We start from the raw sequence: 19,099 nt of genomic DNA on the forward strand, positions 1-19,099 counted from the left end.
GCAGCCTGCACTTTCAGAAGGAAACCCATGACATAAGATATACACGTGACACTTCCACCAAAGGCAATGCCTTGTTGAATTATCATCCTGGATAAGCAGGGGAGGCTTGTCCATCAGCTTCTGTGGGACAAACTAAAGGGAGGGGGAGTGAGAGGTTTCCATGGTGGATGGCTGCAGGTTCCAGACCCTGGGAAGGAGCAGTGCTTCTGGCCAATGAGCAGATGTGCCCTCATTCACATGCTGTCTGTTTTGGAGCTGGGCACATGCTGAACACAGGGGCTATGGGAGAGAGACAGGCGGGTCACAGACACCTTAGGGACATGGGGGATGGTGCTGGGAAGGGCCTGCCGGGATTACCTGGTGAGCATCTCAGGTATGCTATCAGAGCCTCTGTACTTCCTGGGTTACAACTTGAGTGGTGGAGGCCTCTACAGGGCTAGCTTCTTGACAAGCAGAGCAGAATTCACCTCCATGAGTGGTGTTCCTGAGTACATTGGGGCAAAGGGCTGCCCCAGGCTTGGGGTCCCAAGTCTGTGGGCTTGTTCACCTTATACTATCTTTAATCTCGAGGTAGAGTTCCTGCTAGGCCCCACCCTCTTGAGGCAAAGCTAGGGCTTCCCAAGTATGGGGTGATTCAGATGATGTGGACAGGGTCTATGGGTTCTGATTCAGTGGATCTGACTTCCCAACACTGGGCATCTGCTTCTTTAGAGGAAGAATGAATAAAAGTTCACCATATGCAATAGACCCATATCATGACAATCCCTTTGGACCGCTTTAAGGAGTTAAATCCATATTTTTCCTGTATTTGTCTCCTTTGTCATCCCTGACTCACTAACAATCCCTAATACATGTGAGACCACATGAGGCTGTAGGTTGGCAAGTTATATAAAACATGAGACATTAAAGACACATGCATACATAGATCAGGTACAGTCACATGTGCATACCAACTGCATTCTTTTCTTGAAATTACAAAAAATTTAGAAAAACATTTTTATAAAACTTCTCAGATACAGCTATATTCAGAACTCTTTATATCAGTTGCAGTATTTTTATGTGGTTTATGGGAAACTGCCATATCCACAGGTAGATCTTTCTAAGATGAGCTGCCAATCATTTCAGACATAAGCCTTTAAGAGCAGACTGTGTTGTGCCAAATAGAGAAAGAATGGCTACTTCATTGAAAGCAGCTGTGACTCACAGATCTTCCCACTTCTGTAGCTCATCACATGCACATACAGAAATGTACCTGTAATACACAGAGAGAGAGAGAGAGAGAGACAGGTTTGCATGAGTGATTATCTGTGCCATCACTAAAGCACAAGGGTTAACAACTGTCAAACTTGCAACAAATCAGCCTGGCTTACCTTTGTCAACACATCATAGCAAATCCAACACAAAAAAAAAGATTTAAGGAAGGAGTTATTACATATTTCCTTGATGAATATAAATGTAAAAATTCTTAACAAGATACTTGCAAACCAATCCTATAACACATTAAAAAAGATCAGATGCCATAATCAAGTTGTTTTCATTCCTGGGATGCACAGATGGTTTGAGATTGGCAAATTTACGTATGTAATAAAATCCATTAGCAAAATCAAGGACAAAACCTACACAATCATTTCTATAGATGTATAAAAAGCATTTAACAAAATTCAGCATCCTATCATGATAAAAGCTCTGAAGAAACTAGCAAAGAGAAGTAATATACCTCGACATGATAAAGGCTGTACATCACAAATCTATAGCCAAAGTCATACTAAACAGGGAAAACATGAAGTTGTTTCATCTAAAGTCAGGAACAAGATAAGGGTATCCACTCTCCTCACTGTTATTTATACAATACTGGAATTCCTAGCCAGGGCAATAAGACAAGAGAAAGAAATAAAAGCTACTAAAATAGTGAAAGGAAAAAGTCAAATTATCCCTATCTGCAAATATACCTAAAATGCCCTAAAACCCCCACCAAAAAAACTCTTAGATCTGATGAACACTTTTAGTAAAATAGCAGGATACAAAATTCAGTGGCTTTTCTATACATCAATAATATATAGGCTAAGAAAGAAATCAGGGAAACAATCTCACTCACAATAGCCTCTAAAAAATTCCTAAGAATAAACTTAACTAAGGAGGCAAAAGACCTCTACGATAAAAACTTCAAATCACTGAAGAAAGAAATTGAAGAAGACCCTAGAAAATGGAGAGACCTCCCATGTTCACGGATGTGTAGAATTAATATTGTAAAAATTACTGTATTACTGAAAGCAATCTATATATTCAATGCAATCCCCAGCAAAATTTCAATGATATTCTTCACAGAAATAGAAAAATCAATTCTGAAATTCATATGGAAGCACAAAAGACACTGAATAGCCAGGGCAATCCTGAGCAAAAAAAGCAATGCAGGAAGTATCACAATACCTGGCTTCAAACTATATTACATTAAAATAGTAACCAAAACAGCATGATACTGGCACAGAAACAGTCATGTCACTCATTTGAATAGATGGAAGGCCCAGAAATAAGCTCACACAGTGACAGCCATCTGATTTTAGACAAAGGTGCCAAAAACATACATTGAAGAAAAGAGCCTCTTCACCAAATGGTGTTGGGAAAACTGAATATCTACATGTAGAAGTTTAAAACTAGATCCATGTCTCTTGCCCTGTACTAAAATCAATTCAAAACGGATGAAAGGTCTTATTGTAAGACATGAAACTTCTATGGGAAAACACTGGAAAATTCAGGCATTAGGAACAGGAATAGGAATCCAAGAGCTAAGGAAATAAGAACAAGAATTGATGAATATGACTGCATCAAACTAAAAGGCTTCTGCACAGCAAAGGGACAGTCACTTAAATGAAGAGACAGTCTACACAACAAGAGAAAAATCTTTGCCTGTTATTCATCTGACAAGGGATTAATAACAAGATTAAGTAAGGAGCTTCAAAAACTAAATGGAAAATTAACTAACAATTTAATTAATAGATAGGCAAATGAATTGAACAGACTATTCTTGAAAGAAGAGATGCAAATGGATAATAAATACATGAAGAAATGTTCAACATCTCAAGCCATAAAGGAAATGCAAATCAAAATGACATTGAGCTTTCATCTCACCACAGTCAGAATGGCAAAGCTGGGCAGTGGCTTAAGCCTGTAATCCTATCTACTTGAGAGGCTGAGATTGGGAGAATCGTGGTTCAAGCACAGCCTGGGCAAACAGTTTGTGAGACCACATATCAACAGGAAAAAGCTAGGCGGAGTGGCATATGCCTGTCATCCAAGCTGTCGTGGGAAGCAAAAAATAGGAGGATCGTTGTCCAGGCCTGCCTAGTCAAAAAGTGAGACGCTGTCTTAAAAATAAGCAGAGCAAAAAGGGCTGAAAGCCTGGTTCAAGCAGTATAGTGCCTGCCTATAGAACCAAGCCCTGAGTTCAAACCCCAGTACTGACCAAAAAAAAAAAAAATACCCACAACAACAACAAAACACAAATGACGACAAATGCTGGAAAGTAAGAGGGAGAAAAGGAGTCCTTATCCACTGTTGGTGGGAATATAAATGAGTGCAGCCACTATGTAAATCAGTGTGAAGTTTCCTCAAAAAAACTAATAATAGAACTGCCACATGATCCTGATATATCACTCCTGGGCATATATCCAAAGGATTGCAAGTCAGGATATAAGGGAGACCCTTGCACATCAGGTTTATTGCAGCACTATTCACAATAGCCAAGCTATGGAATCAGCCTAAGTGCCCTTCAATAGATAAATGGATAGAGAATATATGAGATAGGTAGGTAGGTAGGGAGATAGATAGATAGATAGATAGATAGATAGATAGATAGATAGATAGATATGTACAATGGGGTATGATTCAGCCATAAAGAATAAAATTATGTGCTTTTCAGGAAAATGGATGGAATTGGAGGATATTATGTTAGGCAAAGTTAGGGTCAGAAAGACAATTATTTCATGTTTTATCTCATATGTAGAATATAAATCGAAATTATATATGTGTATTCACTTAAATTATGTATATACATTACATGTGCAAATACAATGAGTATAATTATGGGAGTGTTTGGGGCCAAGTGGGAGGGGAAGAGAGAAAAAGAACGATGGAGAGTGAATAATATCTAAGGACATTGAGTTTTTGTATGAAGATAGCATAATGAATCCCACTAAAAGTAGTTTCATATTGAGGTGAAGGAAATGGGGAAAAGAATGCAATAGAGGGAGGTACTCTGGCGAAGTATAATGTATGCATGTATGAAATACTGCCGTGAAAGCCCTTTGTACAATTAGTGTACACTAATAAAAAGTGAAAAACAAAACAAACAACAGCAAAAACAAAAATCTTAACCAATGCATGGAATGTGAAAAAGTAAATTCAGAGCACCTATAATTTTATCACAACTAATTTGAGTCCATTTCCACCCTATCATTATTCATGTATCAGTGCACATTTCTGTGTATTTCAGCAAGGAAGCCACCAACAAGGGCTTGATTTTGTTTACAGTGGTTTTCCTTTGATAGGAACTTCACACACATTGAAATGCACCACTCTCCCTTTGTTTAATTTTATTAGTGTATGTTAGTGTATAACAAGTGCCTAGAAACTGCTCTTCCTAAACTGCACTGACTCCTCACCTAGGAAAAAAGCAGCAAAAAAAAAAAAAAAAAAACCCCAAAACAAAAAACTTGGCATTGTGGCTTCCATTTTGCATCTCTCTCCTCTTCTCCTCTCAGAGTCCTTCTCCTGCGATTGCCTTAGGTTCCAGGAAGGACAGACCTGATCAATAACATCTATATGAAAAGGGACCAAAATTACCCCCATGGAAATGAATTACGGTGAATTCTATTGCCTCCTGGGGAAGAAAGGGTGAAGAAGAAAGATCGGGGCCTGTAGGTGAGGCCTGCAAACTACTGGAACCTGACTAGGCATTTTGTAATCTTTGCACATGATACAAATTCTTCATCAACTGAATCTATATCATAATATCCCACGATATCAGTTACATACTATCAGTCTCTAACATTTGTCCTTAATACCTTCGTGCATCTCAATATAAACGTCAACCCAACTCAAAGTGTTTTGAGCAGTAACCAAGCTGCTCTTCACTCTGGCTCATGTTGGCCCACCTGAGTGACTGTCATGCAGGATGGGATTGGCCACGATGTCATCTTGACAAGCAAAGTTTTTGAGATGAGAAAAGCTCCCAGAGAGGAGCCCATAGGCTTGAAGGGTACACACTTGATTCTGGACAAAGCCTCTGGATAAGAATGATGCCAAGGCCTTTGGTACATGGTCTGAACACTGCCTGCCTCTTTGGTGGACTCCTTCCAAGGGCAGAAAGAAGACTGTGGGCTCCTGTCTATTGGGCTGTGACTCAAGCATTTCTGGCATTTCTGAACAGAAATGTTGTCCTGATGCAGGTCTGTGCACAATCCCTTAGAGCTCCCTGCTAGGGTATAGGTTATTCTGGGAGCTTCTCCAAGCAGCTTTACATTTCCTGGACAGGAAGTAATGTCAAGCCATTTGCAGGTCAGCTACCAGATGTTGCCAGAAGTGCTGTGATCTGGGTTAGGCCTGGAATGACACACTGCTTTTCTCTCATCAGAAGCTAAATAATGCCCTTCTGGAGACAAACATGACTGTAATATGTCTGAAGCCCTTGCATAGGGTTCAAAAGTTGGAGGTCCTTCACATTTGACCCATTGGAGTAAGAAAGCCCATGTGAGATGTAGGACTGCTTAAAATCATTTAATAAGGAAGTCCACATGAGAAATTTAAATATGGCTAATATATAGGCTCTGACAAAAACTGACCAAGCTTCTATTGCTCCTCCATTTGGGACTCACTGGGAAAGGCCTCCCTGTCCTTGCCTTTGAAGGTTTAGGGATCCTGACAAACCACAGATGTAATTGTACCCCGTATGCTCATTTGCCTGTGGGTATCCACTCTCTAGATCACATCTAAGTGTTAGGATTGGAGACTGGGTGTGGATTACTTGCACCCTTCTTGTGACAAGATACTGCTTCCTCCCAGCACATCAAAATTTCTTCCTTATTTTTTCCATGGGGTGTGTGTGTGTGTGTGTGTGTGTGTCCTCCAAATGCTCTCTACAAGGGGGAAAAAATTGAACTCTCCTCGATCTCGGTGAATAACTAAGCAATGGACAAGCAGTCTGTGCTTCCATACCTTCTTATGAAGATTTCTCATAGAGTCATACCCTCCAACTGGGACAGAGATGATAGGATTTGGGGAGTTGATTTGTCTTCCATTCAACAAACATTTGTGGCAACCACATGGAGTCAAAGCCTATTCATGGCCTCTCTGAAGGGGGAAGGGTGCTAGAATGTCCAGGATTCTGGAGAGTTAAGCCACTGTGGTGATGTAGGATGGCATTGTAGCCTTAGGCAAGTCTCTTAGGTGACATGATGCTATGCCCTCCATGCATATTGTCAGAGTATTATGTGAGCATGGAGGACTGTCTGCAAGAGCCCCCAGAAAGACTAAGGAGCTGGAAGAAATCCTGTGTATTGATGCATGAGCAACTTGGGCTGCTGGCACTATTGTTGTGACATTTTTTGTTGTGGCAAGTTTTTAATTAAAGACCTTACTCTTTTTAAAGTAGTTCTATCTGTATGGAAAATAGGAGAGGCAAGTACAAAGATTTTCCATATCCTCCCTGCCCCCACGTATCCATACCTTGTTCACCATTACCACCATCTTCCACCAGGTTGGTACATACATTAGAATTGATGCACCTACATGGGTACATCATTATCACCCATATTCATAGTTTATAGTAGAGTTCTCTCTCTGTCTTGATGTTCAGCCTTCTATGGAACTCACAAATGTACAATATACTATCATATATTATGTCTCCAATATTTTAAAATTTTTATTTGCCTACATAACTGAAAAACGGGTTTCATTCTGATATTTCCATTGATGGGTACAATGTACATTGATCAAATTCACCCCTTCTATTATACTAACTTAACTGTTCCATCCCTCTCTCTCCTCTTTTTTTTCAAATAGTATTTAGTGGGCTTCATTATGTCATCACACACATGCACACACATATGTGTGTACCTTTTGTACTTTGACTATGGTATATATAAAAAGTACTGATTTTTTATTTTGATTTTTGTGTGCTACTTTCTAAAAAGCATTTTATTGTTGTGCTGGGGGGCACATTGTGGCATTTACAAAAGTTCTTACAATACATCAACTATATCATAATTGAATTCAACCCCTCCACCATTCTCCTTTTTCCTGCCCTCCTGCCATTCCTGGAATAGTTTCCACAGGTGTCATTTTTCCATTTACATACATGTGTACATAGTATTTGCACTATATTCACCCTTCTACACCCTTTCCTCATTTCCTCCCCCCCTCCCACTGGTACCAGCCCCCCAACACAGGACTTGTTCTGCCATCCTGTTCTCTGATTTTGCAAAAAAAAAAAAAAAGAAGACATTTTTGTTTGTTTAAGAGAGCTGTACAGGGAGTTTCCTTGTGACATTTCCGTGTATATATGTATTACAACCCAAATTGATTCGTCTCCTCTATTTTTCCTCTTTCTACCTTACTCCCCTTATTATTGTGATTTCAACAGGTTTCACAATTCTATATTCATTCTTTTATAGACAGTACATCAATCATATTCACCTTCTTAACTTCCTACTTTTACCCTCCCTCTCTCGTATGTGACCTCCCCTTAGTGTGACCTGTTTTTCTTAATATTATATTTGTACTAGGTTTATAATCCACATATGAGAGAAAACCTGTGGGTTTTGGCCTTCTGAGCCTCACTAATTTCACTTAAGATGATGTTCTCCAGTTCCATCCATTTACCTCCAAATGACAAAATTTCATTCTTCTTTGTGGCTGAGTAAAATTCCATTGTATATAAATACTACATTTTCTTAATCCATTCATCAGTAGTGGGGCATCTTGGCTGTTTCCCTAGCTTGGTTATTGGGAATAATGCTGCAATAAACATGGGTGTGCAGGTGCCTTTATTGTAACCTGACTCACATTCCTTTGGATAGATCCCTAGGAGTAGAATTGCTGGATCATATGGCAGTTCTGTGTTTAGTTTTTTGAGGAGCCTCCACACTGTTTTCCATAGTGGTTGTACTAATTTACATTTCCACCAGCAGCGTTTGAGGGTTCCTTTTCCCCCACATCCTCACCAACATTTGTTGTTGTCAAAAGCATTTTTTAAATCTAGGAGAGTTTTTTTGGTGGAGTATTCAGAATCTTTTTAATGTAGTTGGTCAAAGCTAGAAACTACTCTCTTAGCATTGTCTTTGTTGCATCCCAAAGGTTCTGTAAGTCTTTTTTCATTTAATTCTAAGAATTTTTTTATTTTCCCCTTTATTTCTTTGATGACCCACTAGTCATTCATCAGTGTATTGCTCAGTTTCCATGTGTTTGAATATTTACCACAGTTTCTTTTCCTATTGATTTCTAGTTTTATTCCTTGTAGTCTGATAAAATACAGGAGTAATTTCAATTTTGTTTTTCCATATAATTATATTTTATTGAATTTGTTAAAATTATAGAGTTCTTGCACTGCCAAACCATGTCTGAGAATACACAGAAAGAAATGGTACAATGGACAGCCTCATCCACCCATCATATAGTACATTAAACTTGATTCGTGTGCACTTTGATAATTTCACAACCTTTTAAAAACTCTACTGAGTCGGTATTTAAATCTGCTGCAGGTCTGCAGATTTGCAGTACGGTATGTCATTAAATAAACCCCTTCATATTTGTCTCAGTTCAGTTCTCAATAACATAACCCCCAGCAAACTTTTGTGAGAAAAAAAATGCATACTTAAGCAAAGTATGTGCCTCAAGGTCCAAGAGATTACCTGTTAAGGTTTTTGGTTCCCAAATTAAGTCTTCAGTCTAACCAAGAATCTCTTATTTCTTGTCTAACCTACCACTGGCTGACTCAGCTATTCATTCAAATGCATCATACCCAAGTACACCAGAAGGCAAGCATTGCACCTGCCAGCTCAAGTAATGGCATTATTGCCCATTATTGCTGCAGGTCTTCAGAAGACACTACCCTCCTGGGAGCCCAATTCTTGCACTGACACACTCATCACAACTGAACTCTTGTAGGAAAATGCTCCCACACCGGAGAGTTTTACTCACCCATTTGCTTCACTCTTGCCAGTAGAGAGCCTGTAACTCCTGCGTTTGGTAAAGGGATTCCAGAGAAACTCAGACTCTGCATCAAGTGCTCACATAACACTAGAGACTATTTCTACTGAACCAAAAACACAAATCTAGAAAACTGTCAGACTATCTCATTAGATGAAAAAATACTTCAATAATCCTGGGGGGCTTTCCTCAAGTCTCTTTTAAGGACTAAGTGCAACTGGATAGTTTACGCTGTAGCTATTAAAACATTAGTGATATGTCACTGTCTTTTCTTACCCTGCCTTTCCAAATGAACACTGTGAAGACACCAAAGGCTGGCAACAGAGCTAGTTGGGACAATCACTACGTCCAATACCTTAAGCATTTAGGCATAAGTATACAAGTAATTCTCATCAAAGACCATGCAAGGTCCATGAACTTCAGTGGGTACTAAGGTGAGGTTTTGCTCACGTTGCTATCAATCTTTAAGGACAGGTCAGTGAATCTCTTCACCTGAGCAAACACCACACTTTCCACAGCAGTCTACTACACAATTTAGACCTGATTAGAGGAGCAGACAGTTCATAATTCTAATGCATATTTCAGGTTACTTACTTAACCAAGTGTCAAAGAACGTAATCCAAGTCAAAGCAAAAAAGGCCTTAATGTGGAATACAGAAAAAGCACTATCCAAAGGAAAAAATTACTCAAAGAAATAAGATTATTCACTCTTCCACCCCCATTCCCACTTGGTGGACCCAAATTTAGTGGAATTTGATTTCAATTACCTCAGACCAAAACTAAAAATTTAAAGTATACGTCACAGCCCTATATAGATGATCTAAACACATTGGTTCCTTTGACAGCAGCATGTTCCAGGAACTCTGACATAGCCACTACCTACTACAGATAGTATTCCTTAGAGTGGGGCACAGGACAGGTTAATTAAGGTCACTTAAATCTTCATCTTTTACATCAGATCAGAACCCAGATGGCTGACTTTCTCTAGGATTTCTGATAGGAATCCAGTAGAGCTGGCTTCAAGGTTCACACTGATACTTTAATTGCTGTAACCTTCTTATCCGGTTGTGGTCCACGTGAAGTCCACAGAGAGTCCAGTAAATCTGAGGTAGTCAACCCTTACCAAGGCTCAGTACCCGAACATGAAAAGATTTTTTAAATGACCACCAGCTGCAGGTTTTGGTTTTTTGTATTTGTAGAGCAATTGTGAAAATCACTCTGAATCTAGTCCACACATTTACAGAACTATGAAAAGTCCTAAATCCAATATACATAAAGAGCAGCAGTCACACTTTAAACTTCCAAAGTGCAATAGAACCAGTCCTGAAATTGAGTGATCTGCATTGGTTGCTGAAGATACATCAAAGGTCAGAGATGAATGGCTGTTCGTGGCGATTAGCTATGGTCTAGTTACCTTAGAAGGGCTAGCAAAGACCATTCCTTAATTTTACTGTGTGTGGCCGCTTTTCTGATTTTCAAGCACAGCATACTGGTTGACTCGCTGAAGTTTAAAGGGCCTGGTTTTCTTAAACCTCATCCCTACCTCTATTTTTGTGTCTTACTACTTCAAACCTCTTCTCCATTTCTTTATTCCTAAGGGGAAAGAAATGTAATCAGTGAATATTGCTTCTTTACTAGGGTATTTAGAAAATATTCTTCTGAATTAAAAGAAAAAGTGACTCCTTATAAGACTCTTGGGGACAGACAGGGAATATAAAATCCTTATCAAATCACTTTAAGGCTGTAATTGAACAGAAAACATGTAATACTGTACTGAAGCTCTAAGATCCCATCTTCTGAATAGTATTGACTGCAAACCTATTTTAGAACCAACTTGAAAACAAATGGAAAGAAGCTGTGTAATGACATTCCTGGTAAGCCTCACTTTTACTTTCAGCAATTAGTAGATATGTTTCTCTTTATGTATAAGTAAGGGTAACAATTTCACATTCAAGTAAAGGTCTCATCATTCAACAATTTCTCTTCCCTTCTATTTTGTGGGAGTGGGTCAGATTAGAGCAGGTAAAGAAAGATGAGTGTGGTGAGTCACTAAAGGGTCCCTTAAACATTTTGTAGGACACAGCAGAGGAACAAGTCCAAGTGGAAGTCTAAGTTCAAGCCAGCTGTGCTCTCAAAGAGGCAAAAAGGCTAGGATTAACTTTAAAAGCCACCCAAGAAAATTTCCACCTGATCTCATTTACATTTCTTCCCATTTTATTTACTTTATAAAATTCATGTCCCTGAATAAGCAGTAGATGTACCAGATGGCATTCATGTTCCGGCTTTCTACATGCTAGGCAGTGGAGCGAAGCGACGGGAACTGTGTTTTGCTGTATATCTCTGGTGGTCCTTGTGGTGTTTTCCTTGATGTGATTAGCCTGGCCCTGGGAGGCCTGTACACACCACCAGGAATTACCAGTTCTGGGTTTCTGTAACAATTACTGGAGCAGGTGGTGCTTGTACTGGAGCTGTTTTGCCCCAGGGAACTGAAGATTTTTCTACACCACTACCACCTCCACCTTCTTCCCAGTTATCACCTGAACCTTTTCATTATCATCTCCTTCCTTTTCACTTATTCACATTGACTGAACTCTGAGTTTGCTCTAATCAACGTGTTTGTGCTCAAATTCTTTCCACTCATCTTCAGCCTTGGTGGCAGCCCCAAGGACCATGGTTCCACACCCCTGAAGTCACTCTGCAGGCCCTGGAGCCTGCAGCCCCACAGTCACCCAGCCTGGCTCCCATGCCCCGTCTGCCACCTGCCATTCCTCTGCTCCCACCAGAGCTGCCCAGCTGCTCCACTCCTTCTTGTCCCTGTTAGGAAAGAAGTTGTCCAGGCTTTGCTCCTCCGTCTTGGCCATGGCCATGGCCTTATCGGCTCGAATGGGTGGGGCTGGTGACAGGCTCCGCCAACAGAGCTCTAATCTCGGGGTCTACACCGGCGGTGTGCTCATGCTGCCCGGGCGCAGAGAATGGCATTTCCATATTTGCAAAAAGAAGTGTTATGGTACATGCCCTGTGTAGACTTGGCTAGACCTCTACATGAGACTCCTGTGAACGAGCAGTGCACCTAAGAACTGGCCATGCTGAAGATGCTTGGGCAGCACTGCTCACAAAAGAGTAGTAGTCAAAAAACAACCTAAAATCTCAGACTCAAGGAGTGCATACACAAATTATGTTAATACCCAAACTCAGATGTAGAACATGTTTGTGACAGTGGAACTACTCTATAGAACTCGGGAAAAGAGGGAAAGGAAAAGAGAATGGTAGAGTATCAGTAATATCGTAAAACACGACATGTGTGAAGGTAGAGTATATAAGGATGTGTACTAAAGCTGTTGCAAAAAGAGGGGATGGGAGTTAAAGGGGTAAAGGGAGAGCAATGGAAGGGTTGAACTGATCAAAGTAAAGTAGACTCACTGCAGAGATGCAATGAGAACCCCTCTTAAACATGAACTTAAATATTAATAATGAACGACAAGACTATAGTAAGGGGGGTGGTGAATGAAAGAGATTAAGGCAAGGGTATATGGTTGATGGACTTCATATGCTTATATGAAATAGAACAAAGAATCCTCTTGAGGCGGGGAGGCAGGTGGGAGAAATGACCCAAACAATGTACGCACATGTGAATAAATGAATAAAAAAAAAAGAAACCTCTTGCAGTTGCTTTAAGAGGGTTGGGGAGGGGATTGAGGGGGAGACATGTAACCAATGTTCAATCTAAGCTTATTTGGAATTGTCACTATGAATCCCCGCGTACAATGAATATATCCTTAAAAAGAGAAATTATGTTATAGTCCAAGTCACAGAGGCAGTGGTAGTGGCACCGACAATGGATGGATGGATGTTGAGTGTGTAATCTGTGTCTGGAAATGTTGCAGGACATTGCTTGTATTATTTAGTCTCATAACATTTATATCAAGAGAAAACAACTTTTGCTCCAGTTTACAGATAGACAAACTGAGGGGAAAGTTAAATAGCAATCCAAGACACACAGTCAATTGTTGTTAAAGACCACGAGCTTTGCTCTAAATTGAATTTAGTGACCCTGGCCTCTTTATGCATATGCAGTAGGAAATGCATCGAAGGTAGCTTGATAGTATAAGGATTCTGTAGGTCACAGCCTTTTTGACTGTCACACGGGGAGATTCAGACACTGTCACATCTACTGGGTGGGGTTAGGGACACTGCTTAGCGTCTTATGATGCACAGGGACAGCTCTCCATAAAGATTTATCTGGCTCCAGTGTCAGTAGTACCAAGCATGAGTCCAGCAAGGGGCTTCACACCTGAAATACCAGCATTAGGGAGGTGGAGTCAGGGGGATCTCGAATTCTAGTCCAGTTTGGGCTACAAAGAGGGACCCTGTCTCAAAAATTTTTTTAAATATAGTACCAAGCATGAAAGACCTGTATACTAAGTCAAGGCAGAAGTGAATTATAATTACATTCACATACCTTTCCTATGTCTACGGTAGCAGAGACAGAATTTAAGGAACAGCCAGTTTGATCCCAAGCCTACTGTGAAGCAAGCATACCACTCAGCTATTAACAAACATGGAATAAAGCTATATGAACTAAAAGTGTCCTGTGTGTGTGTTGTGTATAGTATTAAATGCATAATTATTTGCATGCTAGTGACCACATTTGCATAAAAATCCATATACGCATGTCAAAAAGAAAAGAACTTTGTGCCCAACAGTTAACAGTGGATATGACTGAAAGGTGGAATTGAAGGCCTATGTGTGTATGCTCATGTCTAAGTCTTACTTTTTTCTTATTTAATTAATAAAAATTTTATATATTTAATATTTACAACATGCTGTGTGAAATACATATACATTTTAGAGTGGCTCGGTCGATCTAGTTATATGTATTATCTCATGTTTTTAGCATATTTTCTGGTGAGAACACTTAAAGTCTATTCTCTTGGCAATTTTCAAGAATTATTGCTTATACCCAAAAGACTGTGACACAGGTTACTCCAGAGGCACCTGCACACCCATGTTTATTGCGGCACTATTCACAATAGCCAAGTTATGGAAATAGCCAAGATGCCCCACCACTGACGAATGGATTAAGAAAATGTGGTATCTATACACAATGGAATTTTATGCAGCCATGAAGAAGAACGAAATGTTATCATTGGCTGGTAAATGGATGGAATTGGAGAACATCATTCTGAGTGAGGTTAGGCTGGCCCAAAAGACCAAAAATCGTATGTTCTCCCTCATATGCGGACATTAGATCAAGGGCAAACACAACAAGGGGATTGGACTATGAGCACATGATAAAAGCGAGAGCACACAAGGGAGGGGTGAGGATAGGTAAGACACCTAAAAAACTAGCTAGCATTTGTTGCCCTTAACGCAGAGAAACTAAAGCAGATACCTTAAAAGCAACTGAGGCCAATAGGAAAAGGGAAACAGGAACTAGAGAAAAGGTGAGATCAAAAAGAATTAACTTAGAAGGTAACACACACACACAGGAAATCAATGTGAGTCAATGCCCTGTATAGCTATCCTTATCTCAACCAGCAAAAACCCTTGTTCCTTCCTATTATTGCTTATACTCTCTCTACAACAAAATTAGAAATAAGGGCAAAATAGTTTCTGCTGGGTATTGAGGGGGTGGGGGGGAGAGGGAGGGGGTGGAGTGGGTCGTAAGGGAGGGGGTGGGGGCAGAGGGGAGAAAAGACCCAAGCCTTGTATGCACATATGAATAATAAAAGGCAAAAAAAAGAATTATTGCTATTAATTGCGGTCATTATGGTATATAACAGAGCTCTTGAACTTACTTCACCTAATTGAAATTTTGTACATTTTGACCAGTTTCTGCTCTCCCCCAGCACCTGGTAACCATGATTCTACTCTACTTCTGTGTGACCAACCTTTTGGGAAACACATATGAGTGAGATCATGTGGTATTTGCAATTCTTTGCCTAGCTTATTTCACTTAGCATAACGTCCCTTCTGGTTCATCTATGTTAACACACATGCCAGGGTTTCCTTATGTTTTTAAAGCTGAATGATGAGGGTACAGATGTCTATTTGACATACTTCCTTTGGATGGATAGCAAGCAGTGAGATTTCTGGTTATATTTTAGTTCCATATGTAATTGTTTGAGAGACCTACAGATGTATTTCATAATGTCTATACTAACTTTTTCAACAGCAGTGTCAAGAACTCTCCACATCCTAGCCAAACATATTTTTTATCTTTTTCATAATAATCTTCCTACCTGCTGTGAGGTGATCTCCCATTGTGTTTTAATTTGCATCTCTGATGATTAGTAGTGACAAGCATTTTTTCACATATCTGTTGGACATTGCTTTGTCTTCTTTTGAGAAGGTGTTTTCAGGTCCTTTCTTCATCTTCTTATTGAATTATTTGGTTTCTTACTGAGTTGATTTTTTATGTATTTTAAATATTAACAACTTACCATGTGTATGGTTTATGAATATTTTTCCCATTCCATATGTTTTCTCTTCTCTCTATTGGTTATTTCCTTTGATGTTCACAAGCTTTTTAGTTTGATATTACCCCATTTGTCTATTTTTGCTTTTGTTGCTTGTGTTTTTAGGTTCATATTCCAAAACCCATTGCTCAGACCCATGCCATGGAACTTTGCCGTTTTCTGTAGTACTTTTATAGGTTCTACCCTTATTTTCATATCTTTAACTCATTTTGAGTTTATTTTTATATGGTGTGAAATGAAAGACTCATATCATTCTTCTGCATGTGGATATCCACTTGTCTCAACACAATTTATTGAAGAGACTGTCCTTTCTCCACTGTATGTTCTTGAACCCTTTGTGAAAAGTCAATTGCCTAAGCCAGGTGCGGTGAGTCAATATTGAAATCCTAGCTACTCAGAAGGTAGAGATCAGAAAAATCAGGGTTTGAGGCCAGCCTGGGCAAAAAGTTCAAGAGACCTCCATGACAAGGAATAGCTCGATGTGGTAGTGTACACCTGTCATCTCCACTATGCAGTGAAGCACAAATAGAAGGATCATAGCCCAGGTCAGCCCAGACCTAAAGCAAGACCCCATCTTAAAAATAGCCAAGACAAAAAAGGGCTGGCAGAGCAGCTCAAGTTGTAGAGCTCCTACCTAGCAACTGTGAAGCCTGAGTTCAACCCCAAATACTGTCCAAAAAATCAGATGCCTGTAAACACATGCATTTATTTCTGGAATCTCTATTCTGGTCCATTTGTCCCACTGTGACAGTTTTTGTATAAGAACCATGAACTTTAATTACTACAGTTTTTAAAGCTAAAATCTTAAGAGCTGTGACTCCAAAATAAAACTTTTAAAGCTGTAGAATACACACATAGATAGAGATAGATAGATAGATAGATACACACACATATATATGTATGTATTGTACATTCTCAAATGTTAGGCAAGCTTTCTACCACAGAGGTATATCCCCAACCTTTATTATTGTATTTTGAAACGGAGTCTCATTTAAGTTTACCAGGCTAAGTAGCTGTGATTATAGATGTGCACCACCAGGCCTGGAAATGAATTTTAAGATTCTTTTTTGAATTTTGGATGGACATTTTAAACCATATTAATTCTTTCAAACTATTAACATGGACTATCCTCCACTTATTTGTGTCCTCTTCAGTTTCTTTCATCAATGTTTTACCTTACCTCCCTGCTTAAATTCATTCCAAGGTATGTAATTTATCGGTGACTTTTTTTGAGACAAGCTCTCCCTGTGTTTCCCAGACTTTACTCCTACTCCTGATCTTACCTTCTCAGCCTCCTGAGTGCTTCAATTACAAGTGTGTGCTACAAGGCACAGTGGTATCTGTTTGAGTGGGGCTATTTTTATCATGTTTTTTTTAGATAGTTTATTGTTAGTGTGCAGAAGTGTTACTGACTTCTATATGTTGATTTGGTATCCTGCAACTTTTCTGAATTTTTTGGATTAGTTCTAACAGTTCTGGAGGAGATTCCTTAGGATTTTCTGTACATAGGATCAGGTCATCTGTAAAGAGAGAAAATTTAATTTCTTCCTTTCTAATGTCTATGCCTTTCATTTCTTTCTCTTGCCTAATTCCTTTGGCAAGATCTTCCAGTACTATATTGAATAGAGGTAGTGTTTGTGGTCATGTTTGTCTGTTCCTGATCGTAAAGGAAAAGCTTTCAACATTTTATCATTGATTATGAGATATGGGTTTGTCATATGTGGCCTTTATTGTGTTCAGAAACATTCCTTCTTTATCTAATCTGATGAGGTTTTTGATCAGGAACAAATATTGAATTTGTCAGATGCTTTTGCTGCCTCTGTTGAGATTATCATAAGGTTTTTGTCATTTGTTATAGTTTGGATATGAAATGTCCCACACAAGCTCATGGGATGAATGCTAGTTAGGATCCCACTGCTCTACCCAGATGGAAATCAGGGGTAGGCAAGGAGAAGCTCCTCCATTTATTTCAGGCCCTTGGTGTGTGTTTGCAACAGCAAAAGTGGATGACAGCAGGCAGTGGCAGTCAGCCCTAGGTCTTTGACAACTAGGGCTGTGACAGTGTTCAGGGCCAAAGGGTCAGGCACATGGCCTGGCATAATACATCTGTTTTATACCTCAAGCAAGAATCTGTGGCAGGAAGGGTCTCTCTGCCCACAGATTCCCTGTACACTGTAGTTTCACTTTCACACCTGTTCACCTATGCCAGTTTTGCTCTCCCTGCCACTGGCTAAGGCTTGCCCTAGCTGCTTCTGTCAGTTGCTCTTCTGTTGTTCTTTCTACCCACCACTCATGCTGCAGCCTTTGCTGGGCTGGCCTGGTTGGTCACTGTCAGCCAGATCCTTTTTCTGCTGTTGGTTTCCTCTACCTTGGGAACTGCTTGCTGCCCTTGCTGCTGCTCTGCTTCTGGGCACCATATCCAATCTCCCCCCTGCCATTTCTGCTACCTACACTGCCACAACTTCTCTTCTTTTTTTGTATTACCAACTCAGCTGCTCTACTAATGCTTATAATTGAAAGTGGGTAAAGAAGACCACTTGAGAGAAATCTTTTATGGACCTGCTGCTGCAATACCCAGGGGCAGCACAGGAGGATGTGTCATGACTGCTTACAAAATGAGCTGAGCAGCCCACTTATATAGACAGAAGGGGGTTATGATAATGAAGGTTTCTAGAAGTCCTTCACTCCAGGTAGTCAGGGCCCTGGGGAAATGTCTAACAGCTGTCTATTAAGGAATCAGCCCTTCCCAGACACTAACATCTTAGCACATTAAGATAAACTAAACTCTCAAAAGGGTGCTGAGAACAAAGGCTCATCTGCAACAGTGCTTTAACAGCATTTCACACTGCTCTAAGAATGCTTAACTACTGTCTGAATATCCCAGAGAGTGCAGGATGCCTACTGTCTCTTTCATATCCAGCTATGGAAACCTACTGCAAGGTGTTATACTTTGAAGATTATATTTTCCATTGACATTGAAATTATGATGCAGCCTCTGGAAGAGGAAGCAAAATCATAATCAATAGATCCCAGAGTAGCCAACAGATGCTACCTTGAGTCTGCAGTTTTATTTGGTTAGCTATTTCCTTCAAAATTCTCTCAATATACCATAATTCCATTAGCCTGAGTCATTGGCTAATGCAGCCCAGTGATTCTCCATGGGTCCCATTTGCCCATCAGAAGACATTTGGAAGTATCTGGACATTTTTGGTTTTCACAACTGGGAAGGAAGGAGAGTGTTGCTGGCATTTATAGGGAAGAGCCTATGGATTCTACTAAATATCCTGAGTGTGCAGCTCCCCAAAAGAACTCAAACCAAAGTGTCAGCAGTGGCACAGATGAGAAACCCTGCCTGGCTCACCAATTATGATGTCTTAAGATCACTGAGCTCTAACCATGGCTATTGTCCTATGTGTATA

General features: G+C 39.9%; 1 pseudogene; it reads right to left on the bottom strand.

Moving 5' to 3' along the window:
- Positions 1-10,648: 10,648 nt before the first annotated feature.
- On the bottom strand, positions 10,649-12,062 carry LOC109695760 (protein CDV3 homolog; annotated as a pseudogene).
- Positions 12,063-19,099: the final 7,037 nt, after the last annotated feature.

Source organism: Castor canadensis, chromosome X (assembly GCF_047511655.1).
Source record: "Castor canadensis chromosome X, mCasCan1.hap1v2, whole genome shotgun sequence".
In the NCBI taxonomy this organism is placed as follows: Eukaryota; Metazoa; Chordata; class Mammalia; order Rodentia; family Castoridae; genus Castor; species Castor canadensis.